At 33.9% G+C, this 13,709-nt stretch overlaps 1 long non-coding RNA gene across 1 annotated transcript; it reads left to right on the forward strand.

The window, feature by feature from the left end:
• Positions 1-5,892: 5,892 nt before the first annotated feature.
• On the forward strand, positions 5,893-8,913 carry LOC148253042 (uncharacterized). The gene is made up of 2 exons (XR_015813514.1): positions 5,893-6,109; positions 8,476-8,913. It is a non-coding gene; the product is annotated as an uncharacterized LOC148253042 (long non-coding RNA).
• Positions 8,914-13,709: the final 4,796 nt, after the last annotated feature.

Consider the following 13,709-nt stretch of genomic DNA (forward strand, 5'->3'; position numbering starts at 1 on the left):
GGGGAAGGATCATCTGTAGATGTAGGGATGTTGCCCACATGAAAACAACAAGCGAGGTGTGCAGGCTAGTAGCATTTGCGTGCCACAGAAGAGCACGTGTGCGCACACACGCCCATGAAGCCATATGCAGGGGAATGGGCATGAATGAGAGGAGATAACCGCATACGCGTATCCCTCATGCGTGCAGCAAAAGCTTCCGCATGCTTTGCATATGCAACCCGTAGGCACACATGTGTCAAACGCACGTGGATAATGTATCCACACCCATTGAGTTGGAATTAGCTCCCTTTTTTGCTTCCTTTTTTGCTTTATATCTCCATGATAGAATTCTACTCAAAATCCAAGCAATTTTTAACATACAAAGCAAGGGAAGATCGACAAAGAGAAGAAGAATTTTAGTTAAACTTAAATTAATTATTTTATTAATTTTTTTATAATTTTTAGATTAAGATTCTTTTATTTAATTAATTTACAACCACAGTTTTATTTAAATTCATGTTTAAGATTTCATGTAGAAGTATGTAATCCTACTATAAGTCGGATTAGAAAATAAAAATTTATATAAGGACCTTATTCCTTTATGTTATAATCACAATTCAAGATATCAACAGAATTAAATCTTTAGCTTTGATAAGAGATCAATAATTTATGTGAGTGTTCTTCAATTTCTTCAAGTTAGAGAATTTTTAGAAATCTTGTTGAAGTAAGAAATCATAATTGACTTATCGGGTAAGCTGTGACGTCATTCCTTTTTCTTTTTATTTTTTCAATTATCTTGATTATTGCATTCCATATTAGTAGGTGAAATTATCAAGTAGTGATGGTGAATTAGGTGGTTAAAGTCCTCTGATCATATGTGGTGTGAGGCTTCGAGAGTATTACGATCCTTCCAAGTCTCTCCCACGTGAGTTGGTATCAGAGCTAAACTCCTAGTGAGTGTGTTATGTTAAAATTGCTTTAACATTCTTATTTCTGCATAAATTAGCAATTAAATCATCTTATTGCTAATTTGTTTATTTGTATCTCACTTGAGTTCGTACTATATTTTATAATTCAAGTGATCGTTGTTATCTTCCATTAGTAAAAAAAATTAAAAACTAAAAATTTCTCAATTGCACATGATAAGGAGATTGACACTTTATTTCCATTAAAACCTAAAACAAAAGAAGATTAACCGTTTATCAGTGTGGCCAAAACCTTTGATTTATCAAATGAAGATTACATTACTTATCAGGTGTACGCGAAAACTTTTATTGTATTATATTGCATAAGCAAAGGACGATTAACTCACATTTAGTGAGTGAAAATCATGTTTCATGTATAATTTTATGTATTGCAACTACGTTGTTTCAAGCACCACCATTCCTTCTTTCAGTGCTTAATCCAAGCCTCTTAAAAATGAAACACCTGTTTGTCCTTTATCATACCATTGGGATTAAACGTGTAAATCCAATTGAGTGGATTCAAATTTAAGACGCTTAACTTGACCGAAGAAGCTGTAGTGTGAGAGATTGTGAGGTAAACTCGCGTAAAGATGAGGGAGAGAATTTATTTGTTTCCACTCACATTTCCCTTGCTGGTACTTCATTAAGTCTCAGGCTATTAAAGGTACTCCAAATACGAGTAATATTCTGGTTGTCTGAAGAGCTCTTAACTTACAAGTCAAGAGTGAGGATCAAGAGTAAAGGGAGAACATATTCCACACATGATGTCTAGTCAAAGACAAAGTGTGTAGTATGATCATCGATGGAGGAAATTGTGTCAACATGGCAAGCACCATGCTCGTGGAAAGAATGGGATTGACGTGCATAAACCATTCCAACCTTTACCGATTGCAGTGGTTGAATGAATGGGGGGAAGTAAAGGTAACCCAACAAGTTATGGTACCCTTCTCCATCAGTAAATATAAAGAAAATGTATGTTGTGATGTTGTGTTTATGCTACTAGTCATGTGATTTTTGGCAGACCTTAGCATTTTGATAAACAAGTTCAACACAATGGTCACATCAACTACTATTCATTATGGAAGGACGACTTGGTGCATGTTTCTATGCTTCTATCACCTTGAGAGGTACATGAGGATTAGATTAAATTCAATAGAGCCTTTAATATGTATTCAGATAGAGAAAAGGAAAAAGAGAAAAAGAAAAAAGTCTTTATACGAGAGAGAAATAGGTGAGGCAAATGATCTGTAAGAAGAAAAATCTAGTCGTACTTCGATATAGAGAGGTTTATTTAAATATAGTTGACCTCGACCCATCTTTACCTAGTAGTATTGTCTCTCTTTTACAAGAGTTCGAGGATGTCCTTTTAAAAGAGATCCCGAATGACCTTCCACTTATTTGAGGGATCGACCACCAAATTGATTTTATCCCCGGAGCCATAATTCATAATTGACCTGCTTATAGAAGTAATCTAGAAGAAACAAAGGAGCTCCAACGACAAGTGGAGGAGTTGTTAGAAAAGGTACATGTTAGGAAAAAGTTGAGAACTTGTGTTGTTCTTGTCTTACTAGTGCACAAAATGGATGGTTCCTGAAGGATTTATGTTAACTGTCGAGCCATCAACAAAATTGCAGTAAAATATAGGCACTCTATTCTTAAGTTAAATGACATACTGGATGAACTTAATTGAGCTACCATATTCACCAAATAGATCTTAAAAGTGGGTATCAGCAAATTAGGATGAATTCTGGAGATGAATTGAAAACAACATTCCAAACAAAGTATGACATGTACGAGTGGTTAGTAATACCCTTTGGAGTTTCTAATGCCCCTAGAACCTTTATAAGGCTTATGAATCATGTCCTACACCCATTCTTGGGGGAGTTTATGATAATGTACTTTGATGATATCTTGATCTACAACAAAAACTTGGAAGACCACTTCCAACATATCTATTATATTCTCGAGGTTCTTATGAATGAAAGGTTATACACTAGTGCCAAGAAATGAACTTTTTATACTGATAAGTTGATTTTTCTAGGAATTATAGTAAGTGCTCAAGACATTAAGGTAAATGAGGAAAAGGTAAAAGCCATTAGGGAATGACCTATACCGATAACTGCCAGTGAGTTAAGGAGTTTTCATGGGTTGGCTAGTTCTTACTGCAAGTTTGTTAAGGATTTTAGTACCATTGCAGCATCCTTAAATAAGTTGGTTAACAAGGACGTAAAGTTTATATGGATTGAAAAACAGGAAATTGTTTTTATCTTTTTTTTTAAAAAGTTATGTTCTACACCTATTCTTACTTCACCTAAGTTTAACAAAACTTTTGAACTTGAATATGATGTCTTAGGAGTAGGTATAGGATCAATTCTCATGCAGGAAGGGAACCTGTTAACTTATTTAAACAAAACGCTTAGAAAAGAACCATTAAACTACTCGACCTACGATAAGAAATTGTAGGCCTTAATAAGATCATTGGAAGTATGACAACATTACCTATTACTAAAGGAATTTGTGATTCATATCGATCATGAATCTCTAAAGTATCTAAAAAGTAAAGATAAACTAAACTATTATCATAGTAAGTGGGTAAAGTTCATAGAATATTTTTCATATGTGATCAAGTATAAACAAGACAGAGATAATATTGTTACTAATGTATTATCTCGGAAGTACACTTTAATTACCACTATAGATTTTAAGTTCTTAGGTTTTGAGCATATTCAAGGAGATGTATGCAGTGAAGAGGACTTTTTCTCTGTTTGTCGTGCATGTGAACATTATGCGTTCCAGAAATATCATAGGTATTATGGTTTCCTTCTTAAGAAAGGTAAACTATGTGTACCAAATTGTTTTATTACGGAATTGTTAGTGTGAGAAACATATAGTGGGAGACTTACAGGACATTTTTTGTTAGCTAAAACCCTAGACATCCTATAGGAATATTTTTTATTAGCCAAACATAAAAAAAAAGATGTTGAATGCATCTATAGTCAGTGTATTGTATGTAGAGAGACCAAATATAGGGTTTTACCTCATGATTTTTATACGCCTTTACCTGTACCTATGACACTCCGGATAAATATTTCCATAAATTTTGTGTTAGGATTGTTAGGATTGCCTAGGGTCAAGAGGAGTAATGATAAAATATTTATTGTAGTTGACCTATTTAATAAAATGACATATTTTATTGTATGCCATAAGACTGGTGATGTAACAAATATTACAAATTATTTTTTAACGATGTTGTGGACTTCATGGTATGTCTAAAACCATAGTAAGCAATAGGAACGTCAAGTTCATTAGCCATTTTTAACGTGTATTATGGGGCAATTTAGGAACAAAACTATTTTTTTTCACTGCTAGTAAAAAAAGCCATAAACCAATGGTCAAATTGAGGTAGTAGATAAAATCTTAAGTTCTCTATTAAATGTATGTTTGGACGATGGTTTATTAATATATGGTATGATAATTTTATGATTTTACTTTGTCTGTTTGCATTTCTAGGCACATAATATAGTTTTTTTATACTTGTTGCGTGGTTATCAAAACTAGCATTTTTCCTATTCTTTCAAACCAATGAATTAATGGTTTTACGTGGTTTGGATGATTTTTTTTCCATTTAACCTTTATTCTTTTTTGTTATTTACATTTATATCCTCATCATTATTATGTATATATAATATGAATATAAATGAAATATCTTTTTTTTCTTAAATTTCTTTTATTTAATTGTACATATATATATGTATACCGTATTGCACTTGATTTTTTTAAAAAAAATTATTTATTTTATTATATATATACATATATATGTATATTTAACTATATAGATATATGTACATAATATATTTAATTATATATACATATATCTATATTTATAATTATATATATACATATATATATATAATATAATTAAATATACATATTTATATAATTATATTTATTTTTATATTTTTTCTTTTTATTTTTTTGTTTATGATTATATACAATAAGACATGAACAAAATAAATAGTTTGATTAAATATACAATCTTATCATTCTATCAATTCAAATAAAAATAACTGTTATTATTATACATTAATACACAATCTTTCTAAATATAGTGTAATTTTGTCATTACAATACAATATCATATATTAATGAACCATCATCAAAGTCATCCAAACACACCTTAAGAATTGTGGTTAGTTGAAATTTGAAAGCTTGGAAAAATTGTCTACCTATGGTGGAGTTTGTCTATAACCGTGACATTCACACTTCCACTGAGTTTTCACATTTCGAAATAATTTATAGTTTTAATTCATTAAAGCCGTTAGATCTTACACCTATTCTATCACAGGAAATTAATGATACAAAAGGTCAGCGGAGCGTTGAACTCATTAAAACCATATATGAGAAACTATGACAATATATTTAAAAACAAAACGAGTCATATGCCCGAAATGCTAATAAAGAAAGAAAACGAGTTGTATTTCAATCGGGAGGTTGTACAATAACATTAAGAATACAAAATGTATAACAGCCTAAATATATATATATATGTATAATGAGTTCTTTTCTTTCTTTTTAGTTCAAGCGAAAAGAAGTAATGTATCAATGGAGAAGAAAATCTCATTTCAATATAATCGAATGTCTTAGTGAATTCTGGTTTTCAATAGGATAAGATGCAAGGAGACCTTTTAGTAGGAATTAGAAAACCTGGCCAGCAAACCATAAAAGGGAGGGGCTTAGATAAAAAGCATGAACAGGAAAAGGGAGCAAAAATGTAAATTTTATAGATATGGGTGAATCAGCAACCAAATTCTAGCGAACCAATCAGCTTAGGACAAGTGTTCCAAAGACATCAGAATGTAGTGGTGGAAGGAAGGACGGGTCGGATGATGCCACGTGATACGGACGGGGCGAATCGCACAATGCTGATTTAGTAAGTTCAAATGTGGATGGTTCAGATTTGCCAAAACAGGCAACGGTCAGGATCATTTCACCAGCGGCCTTAAAAAGAGCAGAAGTCGAGTTACATTGGAGGGGAGAGGAAGGACTCGAGCTACTGGTGAAGAATCGGTGAAGAAAGAGAGGATCGTCCACTTCCAGGGCCGATCGGTGGACGATAGTGAGGGATTTTGCCGACTGCATCATCACCGTCTCTCAAGAACAAGGAGGTAAAACGATTTGCTCTTCAAAACCCAGATTTTGAAATAGATGTGAATAAATGTCTATGTCGTTAATAGTGGAAATGATTGTAAGTTTAATGTTGTATTTTGCATGTAAATAAAATTAATGGAGTGAAAATACGAGGTGACGTACATATTGAAGCAGTTTAGCGTAGAGGATGGATGAGGGACAGATATAGTGGAGATAGGAGGTGACGAAGGAGAGATCATTATGAACCGAATGGAGCTATTAGAGATCTAACCGGTAGGAAAAGTTCAGGTAGAGGAGACTAGGAGCTTATTTAAGCTAATATAACCAGATCGGGAATACCATGTGGAGATATAAATAAAACAGTAAAAGTTGGCGTTAATTTTAGATTTGAAGGAGATCTAAAGAAAAATCATAACTATTAAAGGGGAATTATGCATCTAGCAATAATATAAGCAGGGTGGTGCTTGTGTCATGCGAAAATGCGTGTGAGTGGCCGGTTATGAGGCTGTGTGATTGAGTCATTGTGTAACCTGGGTTGATGGTGCAGCAAATTTTGCTGCGTGTACTGTGATGACCCGTTTGTGGCGTGTGTGCGTATAACTGCATGTAATATGATGAGTGTCGTGTCTGTTTCTCTTTTCTCTCCTTATGTGTATGTTATGGCTATATGATGTTGCTGGAATGGACAAGTATTTGTTGAACATGAGCTATGTATCATGGATTTATGAATACAGAACGTGTGCATGGTAAGGTTTAGAATAAAATGGGGTTCTGTGAGATAAATAGGATACATGGATATGAGGGCTTCTGAAGAGTACTGTGTATGAATCGTTGGAGTGAGAGAGATAAGTAACAGAGGTGAACGGTAGCTACAAAGAATTAAAATTAGATGGGGCTAGATAATTGTTCTCAGTGAGGATTGGGGAATAACAGAGAGTTAAATGGAAAAAGTAGAAGTAGTGAGGATATTAGATGGTGTGAGAGTTTGAAGGAGGTGTCGAAGTGAATAAATCGGAGTCTAGAGAAATAAAAGAAAAAATAATCAATTCCCATAAGCTATTAAATCAGATTTACAGATCTGGGAGTCAAGGGAGTAAAAAGAAAATTGTGTGACTGGAGATAGAGGGATATGAGTGAACCTGTACTTTATAGAGTTGTTGAGTGGTTGTAGGATGAAAAATAAAATAAAAAGGAGAGTTAAAACAGGGTGACAGTGAAATAAGTAATCCAACACAAACTAGGGGCTGTTATGATAAATTTTAACCAAGAGAGACCAAATTATTTTTACTGCTGCTCTGAACAGGCTGGATAGGTGAATGACTTGGGAAAATAGATATTAAATAAATAACTGAAAACAGGTGCAGGTAAGAGAGGAAGAGCTTATTGGGATGGGGAACTCTAGAGAGATATATCAGTTATGGGAATGAGGAAATCAAGGGCGAAATGGGAAGAAATTGGCCTGGGTAATAGCTTGAGTGTAAGGAGGTTTGGGGTAAAATAAATGGTGGGTGAAATAAAATGGAAGTTGATGTGGATTCTGGGTAAAACTTGGTGTGGAACACAACAGATGTTGTTGTGATTTTCTGGGTAGATTACAGGAGGAAATAAAAAGGGGTACTGTGAGGGTTTCCGGATGGATCTTAGCAGGAAATGGAGGAAAGGACAGGCCTGAAATGAGTGAGAATAGAAGGGGGCATGTGGATTATGGATGCAGAGGGGTTTTGAGGAAAATAGAAATTTATTTACTCTTATTTCAGTACGTTGGTTTTTAGTTCTAAATCGTTCTTACTGGGCTCTGTAGCTCATCTTTTTATTATATTACAGAGGCAGTTAAACAGGACCAAAACCAAGAGGTTCCAGAACTCGACCATCATTCAGAATGTGTGCAGACTTAGCAGTTATTGTTGACAAGTAATTTAGCTTGTTTACAAGTTCAGAGTTACTATTTGTAAAGCAGAAGTAGAAAGGGATTGTATAACAATTGCTACAAATTGCCTTTTTATTAACACATATTATGAATTTACACATGTTTGGAGTAGATATCTCATGAAGCAGGATGTCTACGGAAAAATTTGAATTGAATGATTTGACATTTGTTTTCAATGCTCCACTAATATATGACAAAAGGTCAGCTGAGAGTTGAATTCATTAAAACCATATATGAGAAAACACGACATGATATTCATAAACAAAATGAGTCATATGCTTGAAGTGTTAATAAAGAAAGAAAACGAGTTATGTTTCAATTAAGAGATTGCGTTTGAGTTCATATGAGAAAAGAAAGATTTCTTAAGAAACTGAAATCTAAATTAGATCCTAGAGGAATTAGGTGATGGAGTGTCTGCTACTTTTACTATTTCTGACATTTCTCCTTTTGATGCAGGTGAAGATTCGATGGTGAATCTTTTCGAAGAAGGGAGGATGATGTGATACCAAACACTACAAAGGCTCACGGTGACGAACGAGGGAATGATGAAGGAGAAACAACAAGCAAACCACCATTATTTCATGTTCCATCTCAGAAAAGAAAAGTCATTGATGCGGAACCAAGACCTTTGCTTGAATCTTAGAACTTTTCAATCGGTTTAGAACGGAATTTAGATCATAAGAAAAAAAGGAATCAAATTTGTTCAATCACCCAAATGGTAGAAGTTAAAGAGAACCCAAGAAAAATAAATGATATCTCTTGAACCCAATCCAAATAAGCACAAAAAACAATTGAAATAGGAAATCAAAATTGAAATACAAGTGATAACAATTGTATTCCAAATCAACACCTTGTGCATAAAATGAAAAGAAAGTCAAAACATTCTCAACTCAATTCTGAAACGTTTGATTACAACTCTTGATGTCCACAAAGAAGAGTTCCTTTGGTATTTATAGCCAAAAAAATCAATGATAAGTTACAATACAATAACTATAATTGTAATTTCCACAATAACTAGATTAATTATGTGGTAATTACAATTGTAACTCTAATAATAAATAGGCTAATTATAGGCATGTAATTATTATGTAACTCTAATCTTCTTAACCAACACCACTAATTATTTGTGGCACCATATAGTTATGAGCTCATTTTTGTAATAGCACTAAGACAAGATTTAAGCCCAAAATGAGTTATACTTAACTATATGGGTTTAATTAACTTAAACTAAAATAAAACAATGTAAAATATTTAAAACAACTCAACTAATCCAGTCCATACACAAGACTTATTCATCCATTATTAATAAGACTCAAACAAGCCCAAATTATCCCAAATCACTTAAATCCAATTAAAGTTACGAATTTGGTCTGTTCAAAAAGCTCATATTTGAACTTTCCACAATTGGCCAGCCCATCATCCACATGTTTTTGAGTAAAAATTTGGAGCAACTCTTTAAGCTTCTTTGCCTTTGATCTTGTTACTGGTCCGTTAAAACTTTTCAGGTTTGGAACTATATTTGTTTTTACATCATTTTAAATTTGCTCCAAGTCATCTTCTGATGCTTTTTGAGTATCTTTAGTATTTTTAGGCTTGTTTGCATCAGTTATCAGTGCACATGATGGACTGGGGCAATTAGGCAGCCAAATTCACCTGTCCCTGGGACCAATTACAAGAAGTCGGGCCAAAAGATTTTAAAACACTTTTAATCTTGTGGTCCAAGAGTGGGTGAGCAACAAGATCGCATGCCAAGCCTAAGAAAAGGCCCAAAGGAAGATATCTAGCCTAAAAGATCTATGGCTAGTATGTGTCGCGTATGTAACCCTCCTTTGGCACGTGTGGATAGCCACGTGAGGGGGAAGGATCACCCGTATATGCGGGGACCTTACCCACATGGAAACAGCATGCGGAGCATACGGGTCAGCAGCATCCGCACGTCACAAAAGCACGCATACGCGCACACATGCCCCAGACTGCCACACGCAGGGGCACGCACATGAGCGAGAGGAGACAGCCGTACGCACGCATCCCCCACATGCACAAGGAAAGCTTCTGTGTGCCTGGCGTACGCAACCAGCAGGCACTTGTGTGCCAGATTCATGTAGATAGCCTGTCCGCGCCCATTGAGTCTGAGTTGGACTCCCTTTCTTGCTTCTTTTTTGTTTTTAAACTCCATGACAAAATTATACTCAAATTCCAAGTAATTTTTAGCATAAAAAGCAAGGGAAAGACTGACTAAGAGAGAAGAAGAATTTTAGTTAAACTTAAATTAATTATTTTATTAATTTACTTGAATTTTTAGATTAAGATTCTTTTATGTAATTAATTTACAGTAAGAATTTTATTTAAATTAATGTTTAAGATTTCAAAGTATAATTATATAATTTTACTATGAGTCGAATTAAAAAAATAAAAATTTATATAAATACTTTAGTCCTTAGGTTGTAATCACAATTCAAGATATCAATAAAACTAAATCTTTGAATTAAATTACAATTCAAGGACTTTGGTTCCTATGAGTGTTTTTCAAGTTTTTCAAGATAAGGAGCTTTCAAAAATCTTATTGAATCAAGAAATCAGAATTAACTTATTAGGTAAGTTCATATTGGTAATGCAATAATCAAGATTATTGGAAAAATAAAAAGGAAATGAAATTTAAGCTGCCTAGAATTGACTCATTAGATTGGTGTGAATGATGTATATATTGGAAACAATATATACATCATTTTTCATGGGACAATCTAGAAGGACATCTGAGTGTCTTGAATTTGTGCACGTTGATTCATGCGGTCCCATAAAAACATAATCGTTGGGGCGGGAGTCATTATTTTTTGTTGTTTACAGATGATTTTAGTAGCACCAGCTGAGTCTACTTTCTTCAATCCAAGTCAGAGACTTTTGAAACCTTCAAGAAGCTTAAGGCACTCATTAAGTAGCAAAATAGAAAAAGAATAAAGGTATTTCGCTCTGAGAGAGGAGGAGAGTTTGTGTCTCATGAATTTAATCAATTTTGTAAAGAACAAGACCTGCACAAATAATTAATAACACTATATATACCCGATCAAAATGAAGTGGCTAATAGTTAAAATGACGAGAAGCTTATTGAAAACAAAAGGACAGTCAAATTATTTTTGAGCTAAATGTGTTGATGTACACCTAGACACAAGAAATACAAGGAAGGACACTTTCCTGGAAGATCAAGAAGGCATCAAGATTCACTAAAAAAATGGCTCGAGAGAATTAGGAAGAAAGGTTCAAGTTCTGGAAGGCCCCATTACTTGAGCACAAGCCAATAACCTTCAAAAGGCCTTCAATCTCCTTGTCCAAGATGGATTAGCCAAGAAGCTGATTTTAAGGTCCAAGAAACAACAAGAACAGGTCCAAGAAAGCAAGAAGAACCTCGGCCATACCTAGTTCTAATTTGGGAGACTCAAGGCCGAGAGAACGGAGGAGAATTCCCGATAACCCACGTGGTAATTGCACCAACTTAAGAAAGTCAAGCTTGATTATCTTTAGTGGGCTGGAAGACTTTAACTCAGACACAAGAAAACCAGAAGAAAGAAGACATAAATCTAAGAGAAGAAAGACATAAAACCAAAAGAAATAATGCTGCAACCATTATGAGCATCTGTAGAATTGTCCAACAAGCTGCAACCATTATGGTGTCCTAATACATAACAGAATCGGAATCCAAAAAGAAGTCTGAAGCCACCAAAGAGGAGAACTTTTAGTTTATGTTTAATTCTAAAATTTTAAAGCAATTTTTAGTTAAGAGTTTCAGTTTTATTTTTAATTAAAATTTAATTTTTAATTTGAATTAGGATTAAGAATTATATTAGAATTCTTATTTCATAGTTTGAGTTAAATAAGGATGGTCAACTCTATAAATAAAGGCCATCACCCTCTTATGTAAAGACAATTCAGATTATTAATAAAATTCAAGTATTTTTTATTTAAACTTTCAAGCTTTCAAGAGCGAGTGATTGAGTTTTCGAACGACTTGTTGTACTTGGTTTTAAAATCACTTATCGAAATTTTCATTTTTCTATTGAGTGCATGTCAAATAGGGAGGGTTTACTTAAGATTTTGAGTTTCTAATTGCTAATGTATATATGGAACTTTGGATTGTGTTTTTGATCTGAGGTTCCGCATCAAGTGTTGCTAAATTTGTCTTCTAAAAACGCAATTCAAAACCAAACACCATTTGAAGCTTGGAGTGGTAGAAGACCCTGGGTAAGCCATTTGAAAATATTTTGTTGTTTTGCATATTTTTTAGTAGATTCACATAATCGCATGATGAAAAATCTGTAAAATGTAGTTTTTTTTTTTGTTACGATACTCAATCCAAAGCATATAAGTTTTACAATCCTATGAATGGTAATATGATTATTAGCAGTAATGTTGTATTTATTGAAGAAGTAAGTTGGAGTTCGCATGAGAAATTAGATGACATTCAGTTGTAAATACCAATAAAAAATGAAGCTCTACCAACTGTTGACAATAACCAATTCCTCCTAATACACCTAGCTCATCTTCATCAACTTCACCAAGCTCCACCCATCAAATTCCAGAAAGAAAAGTTCATCTGAAGATGAAACTCCTCCAAGAAAATTCAAGTCATTGACTAAACTTTATGAGTCCGCACAAGCTTTGTTGCTGATCCAACAACCTTTGAAGAAGTGATAAAAAAAAGAAGAATGGTGAAATGCAATGAAAAAGGAACTTGCAGCAATTCGAAAGAATAATACTTGGGAATTTGTGGATCTTTTTAAAGACAAAAAAGTCATTAGAGTTAAATGGATCTTGAGAACAAAATGTCAAGCAAATGATAACATACAAAGACATAAAGCATGACTTACAGTGAAAGGCTAGTCGCAACAATAAGGTGCAGATTATAATGACACATTTTGTCCAAAGCATGATTTGAGATGGTAAAGACCATTCTAGCATTGGCTGCACAATTACAATGACCAGTATTTTAGTTTGATGTTAAATCTATATTTTTAAATTGGTAACGTACAAGAAGAGATATATGTCACCCAACTTGAAGGATTCATAGTTGAAGGTAATGAGGTAAAAACATATATGTAATACCTAAACCTTTATTATTATTATTTTTTTTATTGGAATTATTTTGGTTTATTTCATTTTAACAATTGATTTATTTTGTAATAATATGTTTTAATTTAATTTAATAGAAATAAAAATAATAATAATAATAAAATGGGGTAAAATTATTTTTGGGATTTAATTGAAATTGATTTTAGAAAAAAATGGTAAAAATTTAGATTTTAGGGTGTTTTTGAAAAGAAAATCGAAAACCGGAGGTCAAAACGTAATTTAAAAAAATTGCGCCACGTCAGCAGCCCCGGCCAACCAGGACTCGCCGCGTGGTAGGGACGCTGATGCGGAAAGCCACGCGGGACAGAGACACGTGGGCGATCCGCGTGTGCGCGATCGGACGGCCCAGATCCGTTCCCGCGTGCACGGACGGCCTAGATCAAAAGCGCGCATGAACGACCCAGATCTCACGCATGTGGACGGTTCAGATTTGATCACGCACGAACGGTCCAGATTGCATCGCGATAGACAATCCAGATTTATTTCTAATTTAATCGCGATCGGACGGCTCAGATTAAATCGTGATGGACGGCTTGGATTAAAAGGGGAAGGTTATAAATAATCGCATC

Source organism: Carica papaya, chromosome 7 (assembly GCF_054855325.1).
Source record: "Carica papaya isolate Zhongbai chromosome 7, ASM5485532v1, whole genome shotgun sequence".
Classification (NCBI taxonomy): Eukaryota; Viridiplantae; Streptophyta; class Magnoliopsida; order Brassicales; family Caricaceae; genus Carica; species Carica papaya.